At 49.0% G+C, this 22,985-nt stretch overlaps 1 non-coding gene and 1 pseudogene across 1 annotated transcript; both read left to right on the forward strand.

Annotated features, from left to right (window-relative positions):
• Positions 1–241: 241 nt before the first annotated feature.
• Positions 242–361, forward strand: LOC144116777 (U2 spliceosomal RNA; annotated as a pseudogene).
• Positions 362–1,162: 801 nt separating this feature from the next.
• TRNAN-AUU (transfer RNA asparagine (anticodon AUU)) lies at positions 1,163–1,234 on the forward strand. Its single transcript has one exon. It is a non-coding gene; the product is annotated as a tRNA-Asn (tRNA).
• The last annotated feature ends 21,751 nt before the right edge of the window (positions 1,235–22,985 follow it).

Raw genomic sequence — 22,985 nt, forward strand, 5'->3', positions numbered from 1 at the left:
TGGGTGACGGTAAGCCATAGTCAACGTCATGCCCAAGACGAGCGCAGGTAGCATCACGGCGTAGCGGATGAAGCACGCTGAAACAGCTGCTTGGCCAGAACCGCCGTGACCTCCAGGATGTAGCAGCTGTTGAAGCGAAGTGCCTGGTGGTGCTCCGCGGCTGCGCGCCGTCGTAGAAGACGAATGCATGCTACTGGATGGACAGGATGGAGTCGCGGGAACGATGTCCGGACCCCGTAGAATATCTTACTGGTCCCAATTGAACTTATTTTTGGAAATGTGGCGGAGAGTTTGAAGGTTGCTTTACTTCCGCCACCGGCTGGCCCGGTATTGCACTGTCTCCGGGATCGGCCTTGTCTTTATACCACGCGTCTTTACTATCCTGTCTTTCTATCCCATGTTTCAACTCTCCTACTATCTGCACGTGGTAGCGATTGTGGCTCGGCTTGAGCCAGTGGGCAGGCCTGTACACATTTCTTTTCTTTCTTCCTGGCAACAACAGACAGACAGTCGTGGGCACACTTCATAGCGTACTGGGCTGTCTGGATGAAAAGCTTGTGCCATGGTGGTGAGATCGTCGCTACTAACAACTGCTTCCACTGGAACGATAGATCTGTCGGAGAACTGTCGCTCAACGGCGTGAATGTAGCGTTCTTGCCGGACCTAGTCGGGGCACGAGCGAAGAAGACCCTGCAGACCATTGCAGTGTCGACGGCGTAAGCCTGGACGGGAGTGGGCTTGGCGAACTCGGCGTACCGAAGACTTCGCAGAAGATGAAAGCGCAGGCACATGTCCTGAAAGCTCACGAACGGTCTGCGAAACCGTGCATCAAACCAGCGTCGTGCTTTGCGAAGTTGACGCTCGAGGAGCGAAGCAATGGGCGTGTTCGAGATGAATGTCCATGTCACCGTGGCCCACGTCAACTGGCAGCAGTGGCAGCGCCCCTGCGCAATTTGCGGGGATGCGTCAGCACTTCCAGTGCCCAAAATGCACGAAATGCAATTAAGTGCTAGCATGATCGCTGGATGCATTATTTTGTTCAGCATGCGTTTTATTTGAAATTACATTTTTCTGATGGGGATATTTTCCTCTCTGCCGTTTTGAAGACACGCAAAACGAGCCGCAGGTTGGAAACTCCAGTTAGTTTCGGTTTCAACTACCCGCCGCGGTGGCTCAGTGGTTAGGGCGCTCGGCTATTGATCCGGAGTTCCCGGGTTCGAACCCGGCCGCGGCGGCTGCGTCTTTATAGAGGCAAAACGCTAAGGCGCCTCTGTGCTGTGCGGTATAAGTGCACGTTAAAGATCTCCAGGTGGTCGAAATTATTCCGGAGCCTTCCACTACGGCACCTCTTTTTCTTTCACTCCCTCCTTTATTCCTTCCCTTACGGCGTGGTTCAGGTGTCCAACGATGTATGAGACAGAAACTGCTCCATTTCCTTTCACCCAAAACCAATTATTATTATTATTAACTACTTCTGCGCCCCTGGCGAGTGAAGAATACATGATGTTTAAAACAAATAAGTAGTGGATAGGTACACAGCGCGATGAGCTGGGTCAGTGGCGGAAGTGTCTGAGGCACTTGTAAATGAAACTGCTTTGTTATCGATGGCGGTTATTCGTATCCTGCACAGGAAATGTTTTTTTTCACCTGTATACCGTTACCATAACAATAAGACGCTGATAGTTTTCTTCCGGCCGCGACTGTCTGGACTGGCTGGGCAGGGAAACATCTGGAAGTTTCCGGCTCATGAAGTACATCTGTATTGCGGAACCGCTTTCTCTTTTTACTCGTGAGACCCAACACCGACACCAAGAATATTTATTAGCGATTCATGACGCCGTTCACGCGGAAGTTGCCGTCACTATCATCTTGCTATACACATCAGATTATTGAGAAGGTCCTTGTCTTCAGCCGTCAAGGCGTAAGGAACCAAAGCTTAAGTTCTGTTTCTTTTTTTATGATGGTGGTACGCAGGAGATCTGCTCTAGCGTACTAAAAATGAATTATTTAGGCACTTTTTCTCACCTCTTGTTTCGGTTTCGATTTCATGGGTTGTAATTTAAGAGCTACCATATAGAACCGCCGGAAGGCACATGCGGTCATAAAACACTAGAGAGATTTAGAATTTGGACAGCAAACTTGGGGGCTCCCTATTCGTGGTGGGTGTGGCGGCCTTGTGGACCTTACTCGCGAGAGATTTAAAACATCAGACAGGCACGCTTTGAATATAGTTTGCTGCCAGCGTCATTTCGGTTGAAAAGTGAAACACGAAGTAGTAAATCTCGCAAATGTAAGTTTAATGCGTAAGCATTGTATTGTTATGTTTGCGGTTTCGTGTCATCACGATAAGGTTCGAACAAATTGAGTTATAAGAAAAAGAATGGTTGCATTAGACTGAGCATCAAAAAATCTCGCAGAAGAAAGCATGATGTGCATGTGGGGTAATGAGTTAATTAGAGCCAGAAACGTCCAAAACGTGGGCGGAGTAGGAGCAAAATTGGCGCCAAATTTGGAAACACCGCGTGTGGAGGTAAAGTAGGGCGCCAAATTTGAGAAACCGGAAGTGTGCACGGACCGCAGCGTGAGTAAAAAGTAAAGAGAGGTGAGGAGTGGTGAGGATTGGACAATGCTTACGCATTCCTCCAATGCGGGTGCCGCAGTGATCTCACAATTTTTTATTTGTGCTTTTATTCACGCCATAATAAACAAACACAGTAACCAAATAAGAAACAACATATTATGTGCAACGATGTAATTCAGTAGTTTCAAACTAAAAATTTTTAAAGGGATTATTACCAACCTACATCCCGCACTTTCTGACACCGTTTTTTCATGCATGCCAACTAAACAACGCGTATTCGCCAAGCCTAGCAGCTGTCCAAATCCACACGCAATCTTAAAATCTGCTGAGTTTTAGCGCATAAACTTTGTGGTGTGTGCATTTTGAGACAAGTAAAATGCTTCGTTCATCATTTATTTCCCGATAGGCGAGACATGGTGAAGCGGCAATGCCGAATGGGTGAAGAGGCGACGGCCCAGCTTCGGTGGAGCCCGCCATGTTGGCCGACCGCATTTGCTGACATAGCGGACCACGCTATTTCTCCAGTTGTCGGTCAGTGCAATGCCTCCCGAAGAACGTGTTTGCAGCGTCAGGGGCAGACGACACACACTGTTTTTGTGACTGCTCATATAACGAAAAGTTTGGTTTGGTTTACGGGCGGCTAACGTCCCAAAGCGACTCAGGCTATGAGAGACACCGTAGTAGAAGGTTCCGGAAATTTCGATCACCTGGGGTTCTTTAACGTGCACTGACAGCGCACAGAACACGGGCCTCTAGAATTTCTCCTCCATCGAAATTCCACTGCAGCGGCCGGGATCGAACCGGCGTCTTTCGGGCCGGCAGCCGAGCGCCATAACCACTCAGCCGCCGCGGCGGCTATAACGAAAAGTAGCCATCTTTGAGCGCTCTTTATGAATTTGTATTTGTGGTATGTTTGGCAAATGCCTGTCATCAGTGACGCATCGAGGATCGCAGTTGTAACGAGTAGCGAGCGAACGTGCGCTGCTGCAGCCTTGCCATTCACTTTAAGTTGGCGTAACAAGAAGCCGCTGTCGCACCACTGCACGAAATGCCTGCCGACAACAGCTCCAGGAAAAGCGATTAACCGTTTTGCTCAACATCAGGGCGTTGAAGAGTTCGTGGCATCATGCTGCAAGACTGAAAACATCTTCAGAAGCCTCTGCACGCATGCTTAGTGCTGCACATGAAAATCGACAATTAATTTTTGGGTAAGGCAAATGGCGCAGTATATGTCCCACATCTCGGCGGACACCTAACCCCGCCGTAAGGGAAGGGATACAGAAATGAGTGAAAGAAGAAAGAGGTGCCGTAATGGAGGGCTCCGCAATAATTTCGGCCACCTCGGGATCTGTAACGTCCACTGACAAGGCACAGCGCACGGGCGCCTTTGCGTTTCGCCTCTTTCGAAACGTGGCTGCCGCGGTCGGGTTCGAACCCGGGTACTCCGGACCAGAAGTCGAGCGCCCTAACCATTAAGCCAACGCGGCGGGTATGCTGCACATGTGTGAATACCATTTGTGGGCTTTCCTGTCCACTCCTGCGAGAACAAGGATATATAGGCCAATGCAATCACTATTGGAGACTGTTTGCAAAATTTCTTGAAAGCATGGTTAAACAATCCACTGCCTCTGAAAGGGACGTAGCTGTGAACTCAATGTGTATAAATTCTTGGATCTTCAGTGAGAGACAATATCCGCCGGCTTCATCGCACCTGCACATGACTTCATCTAACGCAATAGCGTTAATGCTCCCGTTCTGCAGAAAATCCGGCGTCGTTGGCCTTTTGAGCGAAAAATCCTGGGAGAAGGAACCAGGTGGGCCGGCTAGATCACGTGATCTCGTGGCGTCAGCACCCCCTGCCCACTGGATTGTGGGCAAACTGACCGCAGTGCCAGGTGGAAGTTAAATTAATGATTGGTCGCTGGTGAAGGGCAACCTGGGTTGCACAACCTCTAGCGGTGGCAGCATTTCCTATTGCAGGGCAGTGGTGCATCTCTTAACCGCTCCACATCAGCGCGATGAGTGGTATGATGACTCCCAGGGAGCGTAAAGCAGAGAATGACACTTTCCACATCTATGGGGATTAAATAACCTATTACGCTATCGTGTAGTATCCTTTGGACGGAGCTTAGGTGTCCCATCACAATTTTTTCTTGAAAGTGTGCTCGTGTCAATGGCTTCGAGGCCACTCCTCATATCCGCATGTAGGACAAGTGCGTCTCCTCAGTCTGTGGTTGTTCCATACATGTCACATTCATCAAACCAATTCGTCATTTTTGCAAGCTTGTGTGTTGAGCCTGTAAGAATAACGGATCTCGTTGAAGTGCATGTGCGAGTTTTTTTCTCGGAGAAGGTGAGGGTGTAAATAAGATATGTGAATGCTACTCAAGAGTTCAAAAACTTCCTAGTTCTTCGAAACCTCGTCGAATTCAGTGTGTGCTTGGAAGCTGCACTCAGAGATCTGTCCCGACCAAGTGCTTCGTCCGATCGAACATCTCTCACAACGCCCCGTGCGTTGCAAAGTTTTGCCAGTAGACACGAGTTTTGCGAACGAACCGGAATATGATATATATATATATATATATATATATATATATATATATATATATATATATATATATATATATATATATATATATATATATATATATATATATATATGCGAGATACCTAGTCCTGCTGGCTGACCACTGTATCCAGGGTGGTTATCCACGGGCCACCTACAGTCCAGGGTTTATGTATAACTGTGGGCAATTTATTGTCTCGAGCATATTCCAAACCTTCAGCCGCTGTCATTATGATTCCTGACTGTATCAGAGAACATTGCTAAACTACATACAGAACGCAACTGAGCGCTTCGAGAGCGTGGCTGTGCTGCCTATTAGCGTTCTCTTGCTCTAGCCGCACTCTCGCTCTCTCACTCTTTCACACTCACTCTCTCTCTCTCACTCTCATTCTCTCAAGGATTGCATACACCCTGCCTCACAATTTCACTCTCGCACACTTTCACGCATTGTCTCTCTCACTCTCTCACACACACACACACACACTCTCTCTCTCTCTCCTACACTCACCCATACTCACCCTCACTCTCAAACACCTACACCCTCACTCATTCACACTGCTGCGGACAAATTGTTATTAGGGGCACAACAGAGCACGGCGTGTTCACGTCGGACACGCTTGAACAAGAAAAAGAAGCAGCACGCGGTTCCTTGGCACCTTTTGTAAGCTGTTATCATTCGCCAATAATAAGTAAAATCAAAACCCGTGGTCATAGCAATGCTCAAAGTAATAAGGCACACAAGGCTTCCAAAAATCAGCCTAGAATTTTCCAAAAGAAGTAACGCAGCAAGAGCAAAAGCGATCAGTCCAGTATATGTGGAAGCAACGCAGAATGATAAATAAACAAATACATAAACTCTAAACATAAAATAAATAGCCCGAAAAAAATTCAAGACAGGGCACATAAGCAGTAGGCGGAAATAAAAACATAATATTTCAATCTTATACTAACACGATGCATCATGAATATAAACAGTTCATTTACGCTTCTTTCTGTTGGGAGCACAGTGTTTACAGTTTGTATTATGATTCTGTTGACGAATAAGATGTACCGATGTAGTCTTGTGTGGCAGATTAATTTTAGAAATTTCAGACTGCAGCCTGCTGAACAGAAAATACCATGCCGGTTTGGCATCCTTTCAACAAGATTATTACACATATTTGATATGTGGGCACACTAGATGAATTCCTGTCTGAAGAAGGAATCTAATTTTCAGCTGAAAAAGTCCACTGGATCGAATTCGAATTCCAACTGGTATTAAGTGGAGGAGGAGGAGGAAAAACTTTGTTAAAGTGAAAGGGAGTTGGGCAAGCTTATGGGTGGGGCCCTCATTCCAGAGCTCCACTGGCTTGAGCTGCCCTGCGGATCTGTTGTATGAGGGCCCCCAAGATATATATATATATATATATATATATATATATATATATATATATATATATATATATATATATATATATATATATATATATATATATATATATATATATATATCAGTTTTCATATCTCGCACAGAAAAATAGGTGTAAAAATCAGCATAAAACTGGAATTTTAGATGAGAGCCTCAGCGCGGTAGTACTTATTTTTAATCAAAAAGAGGAAAAGCCCTAAGACTCAACCTTGCGGCACGCAGGTCCCGCCAGATGAACAGTCGTGCCTGCAGCCTTTTACAAAAACGCACTAAACCCGGGCTGCATTAATTAGTCCAGTCGATTATACCTTGCGGTAGATTGTAAGTAATTCGTAGGTAAAATAGCATGTATAATAAACTTTGTCAAGCTTTCATGAAGCCCCGGAAAGTTCTTTCAACCTTCACAACGCCATCAAATTAATAAAAATGATTATAACACAGTTCCAAAAATAAAGTAGAGCGAGATATGCACGGAAACCAAGTTGTGCCTGTGTGATATTTTAATTGCACTCGTGGTTATTTGGCAAGGAGCTATATTGTTCATTACATCAGTCCTGAAAAAAAATCAAATAACATCAAATTTAATATTCAGACATTTTTGCTGTGGCTATTAGTTATCAACGTGTTAATCTAAAAAAAGGTAAATCATAGGCATCTGCTTGCTTTGGAAAGCTGTGTGTGGTTATTGCCATCCTCGTAAGGCTGTTTTGTATGATCAAGATCTTTTACAGTAGGAGGGAAGTCGTTCTACTTGGAAAACCATTACGTTGCAGGTGTGGTGTGGCACCATGATTTGCAAGCCGAGACGACGCAATGCTAAGATTTATTTTATTTCAGACTATTGATTTGCCACCGACCGCGGTGGCTTAGTCGTTAGGGCGCTGGGCTTCTGATCCGCAGTTACCGGGTTCGAATCCGACCGCGGCGGCTGCGTTTTTATGCAGGCAAAACGCTCTGGCGCCCGTGTGTTGTGCGATGTCAGTGCAAGTTAAAGACCCCAGGTGGTCGAAATTATTCCGGAGCCTTCCACTACGGCACCTCTAATTCTTCCTTTCTTCTTTCACTCCCTTCTTTATCCCTTCCCTCACGGTGCGGTTTAGGTGTCCGCCGAAATATGAGAATGATATTGCGCCATTTCCTTTCACCCCCCCAAAAAAGACCACTATTGATTTGCCTAAATTCTGCGCCATTACGTTTGTCACAGGCCTCTGCCAGGCAGAAAAACGTATTATTAGGCGAAGTGACACAAAATAAGGCATTATCTCGGCCTGCCTCCTATTGAAGTTGTACGAACTGTTCCTTTGAAAATATTCACCTTGAGCAACAACTGTTGATGATAAGCAGGATAAAGGCCTTGACAGGCTGCCAAAAGATGTGATGCACACTTTTCCTCGTGTCACTTCGGGAAAATATCGATATTCATATGAATGGAGTGAAGTGAGTCTCTAGCACATCGGTGTACCATGAAATGGCCTCCAAAAGCTACTCTTTCCTTCGAGCATATAAAGAAAGGCAGCTTTTCAGATCTATTTGGTGAATATAACTGACATCGCACAGCACAAGGACATCTTTTGCGTTTCGCCTCCATCGAAATGCGACCGCCGCGGTCGGGCTCGAACCCGTCAACTCCTAGAAAGATGTGGGCTGAATGCATTAGCGCCGCGTGTCTGCCACTACATTTTCAGCTTACAATGTTGTGGCAGACACGCGGCGCTCCAGCAATAGGCTACTGCGTCCGTTGCGGGAGCAACCTCTCGCGATCATTCATTAATTGCCACCTGCTGGTGTAGCAGGATGGGCGCGCTGCATATTCAGTGGGCGGAATGCAAAATTGAAACTTGGTTTTTGAGGATAGCAATTGGAGTAGTAACTGTCTCACATATCTTGGTGGACACCTGATCTGCGCCGTAAGAGAAAGGGTAAAGGAGGGAGTGAAAGAAGAAAGTAGGAGGTGCCGTAATGGAGGGCTCCGTAGTAATTTCGACCACCTTGGTGCACTGATATCGTACGGCACACGGGCGCCTTTTGCGATTAGCCTCCATCGAAGCGCGGCCGCCGCGGTCCAGGTTCCAACCCGGGTACTCCGGCTCAGTACACGAGCGTCTTAACCACTGCAATCAGAGCAGCTTTTTGCAGTTTGTCACCATCGCCATGTGCCGAAAAGTGAGACTTATGTGTCCAATGAACCAGGGAGCCTGTTGTGCGCTTTTCCTTTAGTGAAAATCTCGGGTCTCCAGAACGTTGTCAACGCCAATGAACCCGCTGAACACCGGTGGCTGACCTGCTACGTTTGGAAGTTCGAGGAAAGGAAATGGTGCAGTAAGTGTCACATCTTGGTAGCCACCCGAACCGCGAGGTAAGGGAAAGGGTAATAGGGGGAGGGAAAGAAGAAAGGGAGAAAGAGTAATAACTGGTTTTTTGGAGAGAGGAAATGGCGCAGTATCGGTCTAATATATCGTTGGACACATGAACCGCGTCCTAAGGAAAGGAATAAAGGAGGGAGTGAAAGAAGAAACGAAGGAAGAGATGCCATAGTGGAGGGCTCCGGAATAATTTCGACCACCTGGGGTTCATTAAAGGCCGATTCATACGACGCACTGTTCGCTGGCGGCCCGCGCATCACGTCTTCGTGCGTCACCAAATTGAGTGGCGTGCTGTCGGTTCGCGGACTGGGCAACCAAGGAAATTCGTGCCTCTCCCATCGCGGATATTAGCGGCGGCCCGAGATGTGCGCGCTAGCTCTGTCAACCACCGCTCTTGCTAATATTTCGGCTGCCGCATTTCGCTGAGTGACGTTGACCTGGCGCGCTGTTTAGAAAAGCTGCACTGCCTTCGCTGTCATGACACAGCGATCGGCAGGGCTAGCAGAAGGGCCTAGGCCATTGAGCAATTGGACAAAGTGCCGCTCCTGCACCATTCAATCGCAGTCATGGGTCGTATATGCGTTCCAGCGCTTCGGATCTATTTTGTCTTCTTTCACGTCTAGTTCTGGGTGCATGTTTTTTGGGAAAGGGGGATCCTAATGGGGCTCCCGTTCTCCTTGTTAATTCCCTCCATTTATTCTATAATTGGTTGTTGGCTGTTAGGGAAAGGTAATGGCGCAGTATCTGCCTCACATCTAGGCGGACACTGAACCCCGCTATAAGGGAAGGGCAGTGTTGCAGCGTTGCCAAGGAATCCACGGAACACCATTGTCCGTTCGGCGCGACGCCTTGTATGGACAATTTAAGGAAATGAAACATATTTTGGTGGTGCCTGACTGGTTAGGGCGCTCGACTGCTGGTCCGGAGTTCATGGGTTAGAACCCGATCGCGGCGGCTGGGTTGCGATGGAGGCGAAACGCTAAGCCGTCCGTGTGCTGTGCGATGTCAGTGCACGTTAAAGATCCCCTGGCGGCCGAAATTATTCCCGAGTCCTCCACTACAACACTTCTATGTTCTATCTTCGTGAGAACCACCGCGAAGGTGAATGAGCCCTCTGGAAGAAATGTGGGTACCGGAATGTCGGAAACAGCGACGATAATAGCGTCCCCACGTGTTCGAACATGCCATCGGGTCGACGAAGTACAAGATCAGTGTTGTCCTCTTCAGTCACGCTGGGGTTGAACAATTGCCCGAGAGCTGCGCCTTCGACAGAGGCTCCACGTTCCGGTCATCAGACGACGAAGTGCAAGATCAGTGTTGTGCTCTTCAGTCACGCTGGGGTTGAACATTTGCCCGAGAGCTGCGCCTTCGACAGAGGTTCCGCGTTCCGGTCATCAGTACAAGATGTTTCAACCCCTGCTGGGAGACAGCCTGCATTCCTGTGTCACGCAGGCGCCTTCCGGTTCCACATGGGCGCAGTCTGGACACACGTGCGCGCCCACCTGGAGGCCGCGTGGACGACAACGTGACCGGGTCCTGTTCCCTTTCCCTCAACCGAGCTGTGAGAGAACATCAGGACCGCCCTGTCGTGGGTGGTACCATCACTGCCATCGCGTGATTGGACATCATTTTTCGAACTGTTTTCCCCAGCTACGGATCTGGGGAATACGAAGAGTATTTAACGAGCTGCTGGTTTGGTACCAGAAGACAGCCCCAGCCTTGAGAGATACCCTTTTTTGGGAGATACTCCCGACTGCTAAGAAGCTCCCTTTACTGAGAGGCACTCTCAGTTACCGTTACTTGTACATTATGTAAATAGTCTTTGTATAAAGTTCCAAGTTTTCTTCCTCCGGTTGTCCTCGTCTCTTCTCCTGCCCAGTCACGTTACCTGAATCCCAACAGTAGGTTCTTTGATTGAGCAAATCTGAATACGTTCAGGTAAGCGCACAAAATTTTGTCCCACATTCTGTGGACCATCTCTTCGTGCACCTTTTTTCGACTATATATGTATGTGTACGTAAGGCTTCGTATCTGTCATTGCACTGAAGACACAAGGAAACACCGTATCTGAAGGCGGTAGAACAGGGGATTCGTACGCCAGAGTATTCCCAGTCTTCTGAAACGTGGCGGACGGGAGCTACTCAGAGGAACGCTAGCTTGCTGTAGGAGAACGGCCAGTCGGCGATTCTGGCAGGCAGAGATGGAGGAGCTATTCGATTCTGTCGTGGCTGCCTCGGAAATAAGTGAATTTAATTTGACATGCAGCCATATAAATTCAGTTTTATATTAGTAAAAATGAACGTTTACCTTCTTGTTCGCACGCTGATGTTTGTTCGGGAGCAAAAGGAATATCTGCCGCTGAGAAAATAGGATTTCAAGATGGAACTTTTTTTCCGCGGCTCGATTGAAATTCGTGAGGTCACTTATGAAAAGAAGTCCGTGATCAGCGCTTGGAGGTGAGTGGCAGTGTGGCCTAATCTCAGAGATATCGGCAGCTTCATGCATTGACTTGTCCGTGCTTTCTTCTGCTTGCGGTGGGCGCGATGCCTGTATGTCATTTTTTGGCCTTTGATGACTTATGAAAGCAAGGCTTGCAATGACCGCGCCTTCTTTGTCATTGGAAGGAAATAATCAATCGATACAGGCCAACATAAATTTCTCCTCTCTCTTTAAAACGGGGACATGCCACAGGTAACCTGTCCAGCTTACCTTCAGGTCATTCAAATTTATCTCGAAGTGTTTTCGAAAAATGTGCAGGAGTGCGCTTTATGAGGAGGCCACCATGGCTCACTGGCCACTGCATTCGGATGCTCAGCCCGAGGTCTGGGGATCGAATCCTCGACGCGGCGGCTGCATTTCCACGGAAGCGAAATACAAAAATCCCCGTCCCGTGTACTTTGTGATGTCAGGGCATGTTAAAAGGCCGCCGCGGTCGCTGAGTGGTTATGGCGTTCGCCTGCTAGCCCGAAAGACGCGAGTTCGATGGCAGCCGCGGCGGTCAAATTTCTATGGAGGCGAATTTCTAGAGGCCCATGTACTGTACGATGTCAGTGCACTTTAAAGAACCCCACATGGTCGAAATTTCCGAAGCACTTCATTACGACGTCTCCCATAGCCTGAGTCACTTTGGGTCGTTAAACACATATAAAACAAAAACAAAACGAGCACGCTAAAAATCTCTGAATTAATCTGGAGCTGTCCACTATGGCGTCTCTTCGTCTCTATATTTCTTGCCTTGACTCGATTCCTCAATCACCGTCTTCCTTAACGGCGCAGTTCAGGTGTCCTCAAAGAGGGAAGCTGTTTCTGCGCTTTACAGTCACGAAGGTTTGCATTTGTTTTTTTCTACCTACGCGCAAAGCTCTGGCAGGGCATGGTAAGGAACGTGCGCTGGAGTTATCAATATATGGATGCGGTTCGTATACGAACCTTAGCGTCGTAACACAAAGCCTCTTCGATTTACCGGGTTCGGACAGCCCGCTGCCTACCAGCAAGCTCGCCCCTGACAGGATAGCGTATCACGTTCACAAGGTCTGGGGGCCAACAGAATCAGCCAGGCGGCAATCACGGTGACGGATCACGGAGGGCAGATGCTCTCCGTAGCTTCGCGTTCTGCTGCGCCTCGTTGCTGCGCACGCGTACGGCAGAAACAGACTGCTTGGGACAGAGAACAATTAACGACCGGAAGTTATTGAGGGCTGCCGCAGACTGCAGAGCAAACAGCTGATCATGCTCGCTTCCTTATAACATAGGCGACGACAGCGCGAGCGTGTGCTTTCGGTGCACCCTGTGCTGTGTAAGACTCAAAAAAGCCTCAAAAGCATGTGACGAGCTATCGCAATCTAACCTCTTTCAGTCGCCACTGCATTGGAGGGAAAAGCTTCCCTTGAGTTGCTCATCAAACTACGCGCTGTGCCCTGGGATTATCGCTTTTTTTGTTTACTGCGCAGTATGTATGACTGGAATGACCACAGACGATGGACCCTACATGCATGGTGACTGACTCTGCTGTGGTCGTTGCGATTTCTGCGTTTTCCAACTGCTTCCTGTTTGCTGTAAGCGGGAAAGAATCGGGATACGTTCCGCTCATCTGTAGTCTGTGGCCCACCGGCAAGGAATGCACGCGTAATCTCGGCAAAAGCGATCAGCTGATTGAACGTTCATCTAGAACAAGTGGGTGTACAGTGCCAGCCGCGTATCGTGTCTGTAATGCTACAGCTTTACCGCAGAGGACTGGCACGTACCGCGTGTGCTTGCGTGTTGATCCGCGGTGGTAAATTTGTCTTTACTTAGTCAAACACGAGCTGATGCGTGCGTAAGGTACTTCTCAGATATTTTAAGCATTTGTGGCAGAAGCCCCGAGCATCAAGCTGTACGGCAGTCTGTGACAACCGGCTCGGCATTCGCCTCAAGTGCCGTACGCGACAGCTGCGTTGCCACATATGTGCCAGCACAGATGTCTCGAGCAGTGTGTTCGTGAGGGTTTTTAATAAAGCACAGGTTTCAACCAATCAAGCATTTCTCAAAGAACTTCCGCCTTTCCACTGCGCAGAAAGCAATGAGTACCAGGCTCTCGTATCGCGCTCAATCACTCCTCAACAAGCACGTTCAATACATGCATGTATGCGCGCGCCTGAGCGCGTACTCGGAGCTGGAATCTGCGGCCGCTTTCGTGAAATGCCTCGAACGCAATTGCAATATCAGCCGGGCGCACGAAATTAATGAATCAGATATGAAGCGAGCATTTGTGTTTGCCAGGTCATGAGAAGATCGAACTGCAGACACTCACGTACGCAAAACTTACAAATAAACGACGACAACTATCGAAAAATCCGTTATTTCAGGCGACACAGACGATATGCACCGTGGTCTAGTCGAAACAAGCGCCTGCATTGAACTGGGGATCCAAAAAACATCGGATGAAGAACCCCGGTCCTTCTATATAGTCCATATAAAAATCTCCGCGCGTGCTTCCCGCTCCCATGCCGTCTCTCTGTCGTCTAGATACGCGAACGCTGCCAAGCTGCCCAGCCAGAGAAAAACGAACGCGTTCAGGGCAGCCATTGGAAGTGCGCGGAGTATCCAGAGAAAATAGAGCACCTGGCACCGCGCTCTGGAAACCCGTGGGCAGCCAGAGGCGGATGATCGAAAAATTGGTTTTGAGAATTGGTTTTGAGGGAAGGAAATGCCGCAGTAACTGTCTCACATATCTCGGTGCACACCCGAACAACGTTTTAAGGGAAGGAATAAAAGAGGAACCGATAAAAGAAAGATATTCGAAGAGGGCACAAAGTGCAGGGAACAAGCACATGTAGCAGTGTCGTGACGTCACCGCACGTGCATATATGCCGAAAGTATATATAGGCAACCATACGCGCTTTGCCGCGCAGGGAACACAAAAACAAGTAACGCTCACACTTAGGCGCGCGTCTCACGTTCTTGGGAAATCTGCTGCCACCCTTGACGCGACCCAGTCGTGGCTTTGCACCAATCACTGCGCCCTTACTGCTGTGTACTGCAAATAATGGACGTACATTTTTTTTTACATTTCTCCAAGTGTGTGCTTGTCCGCCTATGTAAGGCAAGCAGTAGCACATACATGTACAAGCACACGTGCGTACGCAGACACAACACGTGCACACTCTCTCTCAGACACACGCACACTAATTCACGCGCTCTCCCTACCGTTGGACTGGGGGACCTACGTTGCAAGGCCTTTGAAACACCAAACAAAGGCACCTCGCAAGGCTCAGTGATCTCGCCGGACCTCTTCAACACAGCCATGATTGGGCTAGGCAGACAGCTGAGCCAGATAGAGGGGATACAGCACGCTATGTACGCCGATGATATAACGATCTGTATCAGTCAGGGCAAAAAAAAGATCTCCTGCAGCCGGCAGCCACATGCGTGGAGAACTACGTCAGAGAGAGAGAGGGCTGGCATGCTCCACCGAGAAGTCGGAAATTATACGGGTGGGCAAGAGACCATCCAAAGAAATATACAACATTAAAAATTGAAGGGGAGGTCCTCCCAGAACGCAACATAATCAGAGTGTTGGGAATGTGGATCCAAAGCAGCGGGAAGTGCAGCCACACCCTAAGCCTTCTGCAACAATCAATGCCACTGGTCAGCAGAATGATCACCAGAGTATCACAGAGAAGATTTGGCATGAAGGAGAGTGACACGATCAAGTTAGTCAAGAGCCTGGTGGTCAGCCGCATAACATACTCCCTCCCCTACCACAAGATATCACAGCACGAAAAAGAACAATCAGACACGTTAATCAGGAAGGCTTTTAAGACGGCCCTAAATCTACCAAGAAATACGTTAAACGAGAAGCTTCTCAAGTTGGGAGTCAACAATACGTTTGACGAGCTAAAGGAAGCTCAAATAGGGGCCCAAATGTGCAGGCTCCAGCAGTCAACCACCGGCCGAGCGCTCCTCCGAAGGCTGGGCTACTTACGTGAAGACGTGGAAGATAGGGTTGCGGGCATACCTGATAACATTCGCCAAACGCTCCGAGTGTGCCCTATCCCTCGCAACATGGACCCTAATCTGTACGCAGGGAGAAGGGCTGCGAGAGCAGAGCATGTAGAAAAGCACTTATCTGAAAAAACAAAGTAGTATACATAGATGCGGCTTTGCATCGCTGGAAGAGAAACATGAAGGAACACAGAGTAGTATCGGTGGTGGTGAACCATCAAGGGGACCTAGTCGCCAGTATATCACAGAGCGGCTGCAGAGTATCCGAGGGGGAAGAAGCTGCTGTTGCGCTAGCAGTAGCTGAAGGATACCGCAGAAATAAATCGCTCACAATAATCACTGACTCCAAAGAAGCATGCAGGCACTACAGTAATGTAGGGTCAGCAAGGGAGCGCTACGCATCAGCCTCCAGGTGGGACCCCCGAACAAAGAAATTCAGCACAAAATTTTCTGGGTGCCGGGGCACACCAGTGTGACTGGAATCAGAGGGCCGACGACGATCTAGCTCGTGAGCTTACCAACCGAGCAGATACATCAAGTGACCCTGAGCCCACCACAACGATGGAACAATCGCACGCGGAAATCCTAAATCACTACAGAGTACAGAGGATAGCGTATCCACCACCACACCAGCTATTAACGCAATATGAGGCAGTCGGTTGGCGTAGACTGCTAACAGGAAGCTTTCATAACTTACACATACTTCACAAAATGTTTCCGAACCAGTACGCGGACACATGCAAGTGGTGTGGAGCCACCCCCACTTTATACCATATTACATGGGAGTGTAAAAACAAATATTCATTCCATAAAATAAGAGCCCAATGCGGAACAGTGGGAGAGCCTCCTCACAAGCAGCGTGCTGGCGGTCTAAAAAGGAGTGGTCCAGCATGCGTATGAGGTAGCAAGACTCAGTGGGGCCCTGGAATAAGGGCACCACCCCTGGAAGACTCGGAACTTCAACATGAAGACACCCAGGTCCCGCTGAATCGACCAATTTTTGGCGCCAATAAAGCTTTCCTCTCTCTCTCTCCCTCACGCACCCTCAATCTCACTTTCCTTGTTTTGCCAACAGAAAAATCATGATGACGATGAAACATTTCCGTTGGCGGCCAGTTATTCGTTCCGCTGTCAACCAAGTGACACCCGTCTCAAGCGATAAAACCCAATTGCAGTCTTTTTCGGGAATGTAACGTGCAGACTCCTTTTCATAGCCATCCACACTATAGAGCCTAGAACCAGGCCCGGGGATAAGTTTGTACCCATTATTTGAAGAAAGCAGCGGGAAGCTGGGAGGCAACGGAAGCCGCAATTACTACTTCCCACAACCCAGGCGAGCGCTGTAACCTAAGGCCACTTTCGAAAACCTTTTTCCGAAGCAGTTCGCCCCAGAAAAGCCGAGAAACCGACCGGAGAAATCTTGTACCCACGATATACCCGGTGGGTACACTACCCGGGCACCGACGACTGGATCCAGCACTTCTCGAATGCGAGGCAGGTGCTCCACCAAAAGGTCACTACTGGACTGAACTATTGTGGCTCAGAATTAAAAGAGTATTAAATTAACCCAGACACAAAGATTTTCACTACAAATTGAACGTTTGTCAAATAAAACAATGTATGCCTACAACTATTAACACAATTAGGCGAAACTCCGAACGACAAAAGTATAACAAACAGCAGAACAATACACACGCTACAGTGCAATCAAAATTAAGCGCCGAAATTTTTTAGGCTTGCCAATGTTTTCCGCACGACGGGTGGGGCACTAACAGTGCACACACATCGTCGGTAGTAAATCGCGAAAGGTAATTTTCCAGCGCACCCGTCGTGGTCGACGTCATCCATACCCCAGTGTTGAGTAGCCACAGCAGCATCCACGATCACCGAGATGGTCGACGCCAGAAACGTTGCATGCCGCGATCTTGCACCACCGTCTTCGGTCACTATGCCCAGCCGTCTAGAATGCGTCATGGAATGGCGGTTGCACGGCGGCCAAGCTCAAGGCAACATCGGAGAACACCAGGCGATTCTCGATCATACCGGCGCGAGCAGCTCCTTGGCAAGAGCCGTCCTTGCAGTGCCTGGTGGTGTTCTACCGTTGGGCCGTCGCAGACGATCGCAGCAGTCTTCAGGATAGAGTCGTGGCTACACTTTCCAGCGCACTCGGCTGTCTGGATGGCCAGCTGGCACTTCGGAAGTGGAATCACGGCTACGAGCACCTGTGCCGGCTGGCAGGAAGAGTCAGGTGAGGCACCGTCGATGAGCTGCGTGAATGCGACCGTCGTGATGGACCCAGCCTTGGCACAAGCCATGGCGTTCCTGTTGGCCATGGGAGCATTGACTGCCTACGCATGGACGGGCGGCTTGGCTTGCATGAAGCGCCGCAGACTTCGTAGAAGGAGGACGCATGAGCCTTTCTCCTGAATGCTTCCGAAAAGGGCCGTGAAACCGTGAACCACAACACCGTGCTTGCAGAACTTATTCCTCGTGGAACGAAGCAATGGCCTCAATCACGATGAACGTCCACGTCAACTGCTAATGATTTCGATGCTACTGCGGAGACTGCAGGAACAATTTGAAATGCGCTTCGGGCGCTCCCAACGAATGGCGGCCATGGAGTTTCTTGGAAATCTGGTGGTGCTACACTTCATCCACCAGTGACTCGCTAGGCGTTGAAAATATTTTGATTATTAGAAAAATGTTGTATAATTTTTATTTCTCATTTTTTGCAATGCATTTAGATACTACGATATCGCTTCGGATTGACATCCGGTGGCTTGTTAATTGTTTCTTTGAAAACGATAATTGGTTTCTGGGGAAAGGAAATGGCGCATAGCTGTTTCACATATCGGCGGACACCTGAACCGCGCCGTAAGGGAAGGAATAAAGTAAGGAGTGAAAGAAAAAAGGAAGGAAGAGGTCCGTAGTGGAGGGCTCCGGAATAATTTCGACCACCTGGCGATATTTAACGTGCACTGACATCGCAAAGCACACGGGCGCCTTAGCATTTTGCCACGGTAAAAACACTGACAGGCGTCATTTCTCATGGTTTGCCCTATACCTACACTCAAGGTGGGACTTGCGGCCACAGTTACCTCTGTCTGCATTCAAGGTCAAACAGAAAAATCATGATGACGATGAAACATTTCCGTTGGCGGCCAGTTATTCGTTCCGCTGTCAACCAAGTGACACCCGTCTCAAGCGATAAAACCCAATTGCAGTCTTTTTCGGGAATGTAACGTGCAGACTCCTTTCCATAGCCATCCACACTATAGAGCCGAGAACCAGGCCCGGGGATAAGTTTGTACCCATTTGAAGAAAGCAGCGGGAAGCTGGGAGGCAACGGAAGCCGCAATTACTACTTCCCACAACCCAGGCGAGCGCTGTAACTTAAGGCCACTTTCGAAAACCTTTTTCCGAAGCAGTTCGCCCCAGAAAAGACGAGAAACCGACCGGAGAAATCTTGTACCCACGATATACCCGGTGGGTACACTACCCGGGCACCGACGACTGGATCCAGCACTTCTCGAATGCGAGGCAGGTGCTCCACCAAAAGGTCACTACTGGACTGAACTATTGTGGCTCAGAATTAAAAGAGTATTAAATTAACCCAGACACAAATATTTTCACTACAAATTGAACGTTTGTCAAATAAAACAATGTATGCCTACAACTATTAACACAATTAGGCGAAACTCCGAACGACAAAAGTATAACAAACAGCAGAACAATACACACGCTACAGTGGAATCAAAATTAAGCGCCGAAATTTTTTAGCCTTGCCAATGTTTTCCGCACGACGGGTGGGGCACTAACAGTGCACAGACATCGTCGGTAGTAAATCGCGAAAGGTAATTTTCCAGCGCACCCGTCGTGGTCGACGTCATCCATACCCCAGTGTTGAGTAGCCACAGCAGCATCCACGATCACCGAGATGGGCGACGCCAGAAACGTTGCATGCCGCGATCTTGCACCACCGTATTCGGTCACTATGCCCAGCCGTCTAGAATGCATCATGGAATGGCGGTTGCACGGCGGCCAAGCTCAAGGCAACATCGGAGAACACCAGGCGATTCTCGATCATACCGGCGCGAGCAGCTCCTTGGCAAGAACCGTCCTTGCAGTGCCTGGTGGTGTTCTACCGTTGGGCCGTCGCAGACGATCGCAGCAGTCTTCAGGATAGAGTCGTGGCTACACTTTCCAGCGCACTCGGCTGTCTGGATGGCCAGCTGGCACTTTGGAAGTGGAATCACGGCTACGAGCACCTGTGGCGGCTGGCAGGAAGAGTCAGGTGAGGCACCGTCGATGAGCTGCGTGAATGCGACCGTCGTGATAGACCCAGCCTGGGCACAAGCCATGGCGTTCCTGTTGGCCATGGGAGCATTGACTGCCTACGCATGGACGGGCGGCTTGGCTTGCATGAAGCGCCGCAGACTTCGTAGAAGGAGGACGCATGAGCCTTTCTCCTGAATGCTTCCGAAAAGGGCCGTGAAACCGTGAACCACAACACCGTGCTTGCAGAACTTATTCCTCGTGGAACGAAGCAATGGCCTCAATCACGATGAACGTCCACGTCAACTGCTAATGATTTCGATGCTACTGCGGAGACTGCAGGAACAATTTGAAATGCGCTTCGGGCGCTCCCAACGAATGGCGGCCATGGAGTTTCTTGGAAATCTGGTGGTGCTACACTTCATCCACCAGTGACTCGCTAGGCGTTGAAAATATTTTGATTATTAGAAAAATGTTGTATAATTTTTATTTCTCATTTTTTGCAATGCATTTAGATACTACGATATCGCTTCGGATTGACATCCGGTGGCTTGTTAATTGTTTCTTTGAAAACGATAATTGGTTTCTGGGGAAAGGAAATGGCGCATAGCTGTTTCACATATCGGCGGACACCTGAACCGCGCCGTAAGGGAAGGAATAAAGTAAGGAGTGAAAGAAAAAAGGAAGGAAGAGGTCCGTAGTGGAGGGCTCCGGAATAATTTCGACCACCTGGCGATATTTAACGTGCACTGACATCGCAAAGCACACGGGCGCCTTAGCATTTTGCCACGGTAAAAACACTGACAGGCGTCATTTCTCATGGTTTGCCCTATACCTACACTCAAGGTGGGACTTGCGGCCACAGTTACCTCTGTCTGCATTCAAGGTCAAACAGAAAAATCATGATGACGATGAAACATTTCCGTTGGCGGCCAGTTATTCGTTCCGCTGTCAACCAAGTGACACCCGTCTCAAGCGATAAAACCCAATTGCAGTCTTTTTCGGGAATGTAACGTGCAGACTCCTTTCCATAGCCATCCACACTATAGAGCCGAGAACCAGGCCCGGGGATAAGTTTGTACCCATTTGAAGAAAGCAGCGGGAAGCTGGGAGGCAACGGAAGCCGCAATTACTACTTCCCACAACCCAGGCGAGCGCTGTAACTTAAGGCCACTTTCGAAAACCTTTTTCCGAAGCAGTTCGCCCCAGAAAAGACGAGAAACCGACCGGAGAAATCTTGTACCCACGATATACCCGGTGGGTACACTACCCGGGCACCGACGACTGGATCCAGCACTTCTCGAATGCGAGGCAGGTGCTCCACCAAAAGGTCACTACTGGACTGAACTATTGTGGCTCAGAATTAAAAGAGTATTAAATTAACCCAGACACAAATATTTTCACTACAAATTGAACGTTTGTCAAATAAAACAATGTATGCCTACAACTATTAACACAATTAGGCGAAACTCCGAACGACAAAAGTATAACAAACAGCAGAACAATACACACGCTACAGTGGAATCAAAATTAAGCGCCGAAATTTTTTAGCCTTGCCAATGTTTTCCGCACGACGGGTGGGGCACTAACAGTGCACAGACATCGTCGGTAGTAAATCGCGAAAGGTAATTTTCCAGCGCACCCGTCGTGGTCGACGTCATCCATACCCCAGTGTTGAGTAGCCACAGCAGCATCCACGATCACCGAGATGGGCGACGCCAGAAACGTTGCATGCCGCGATCTTGCACCACCGTATTCGGTCACTATGCCCAGCCGTCTAGAATGCATCATGGAATGGCGGTTGCACGGCGGCCAAGCTCAAGGCAACATCGGAGAACACCAGGCGATTCTCGATCATACCGGCGCGAGCAGCTCCTTGGCAAGAACCGTCCTTGCAGTGCCTGGTGGTGTTCTACCGTTGGGCCGTCGCAGACGATCGCAGCAGTCTTCAGGATAGAGTCGTGGCTACACTTTCCAGCGCACTCGGCTGTCTGGATGGCCAGCTGGCACTTTGGAAGTGGAATCACGGCTACGAGCACCTGTGCCGGCTGGCAGGAAGAGTCAGGTGAGGCACCGTCGATGAGCTGCGTGAATGCGACCGTCGTGATAGACCCAGCCTGGGCACAAGCCATGGCGTTCCTGTTGGCCATGGGAGCATTGACTGCCTACGCATGGACGGGCGGCTTGGCTTGCATGAAGCGCCGCAGACTTCGTAGAAGGAGGACGCATGAGCCTTTCTCCTGAATGCTTCCGAAAAGGGCCGTGAAACCGTGAACCACAACACCGTGCTTGCAGAACTTATTCCTCGTGGAACGAAGCAATGGCCTCAATCACGATGAACGTCCACGTCAACTGCTAATGATTTCGATGCTACTGCGGAGACTGCAGGAACAATTTGAAATGCGCTTCGGGCGCTCCCAACGAATGGCGGCCATGGAGTTTCTTGGAAATCTGGTGGTGCTACACTTCATCCACCAGTGACTCGCTAGGCGTTGAAAATATTTTGATTATTAGAAAAATGTTGTATAATTTTTATTTCTCATTTTTTGCAATGCATTTAGATACTACGATATCGCTTCGGATTGACATCCGGTGGCTTGTTAATTGTTTCTTTGAAAACGATAATTGGTTTCTGGGGAAAGGAAATGGCGCATAGCTGTTTCACATATCGGCGGACACCTGAACCGCGCCGTAAGGGAAGGAATAAAGTAAGGAGTGAAAGAAAAAAGGAAGGAAGAGGTCCGTAGTGGAGGGCTCCGGAATAATTTCGACCACCTGGCGATATTTAACGTGCACTGACATCGCAAAGCACACGGGCGCCTTAGCATTTTGCCACGGTAAAAACACTGACAGGCGTCATTTCTCATGGTTTGCCCTATACCTACACTCAAGGTGGGACTTGCGGCCACAGTTACCTCTGTCTGCATTCAAGGTCAAAATTACGGCCCCGCCGACGGCTCAAATATGTGGCGTAGTGAAGCTTTTCCTTTCAAAACCTTCCAAACCTTTCGGGTTGGCTCTAAAGTGTGTGCAACCCGCACATATACCAGCACGACAAACTATGCATCCCAGTCGGCATCGGCGGCCACCAGCGTTTATCGCACTCTGCAGGCATTAACCCCCCCACCCTCCCCCGCACACACACACATGAACAACCTGAGCTCTGGGGGCAGAAGAGGCAGCCATCTCTCTCGCAATACTCTCCATTCAGGAGCAAGAAGCAAACCTTTATCATCACCAGCTCCCAAGCTGTCTGCCGCAATTACGAGGGTGCAGAATATGCGCCCGCGCACATCATATGCTCAAAAG

The sequence above is a fragment of the Amblyomma americanum genome, chromosome 1, assembly GCF_052857255.1.
Source record: "Amblyomma americanum isolate KBUSLIRL-KWMA chromosome 1, ASM5285725v1, whole genome shotgun sequence".
NCBI lineage: Eukaryota > Metazoa > Arthropoda > Arachnida > Ixodida > Ixodidae > Amblyomma > Amblyomma americanum.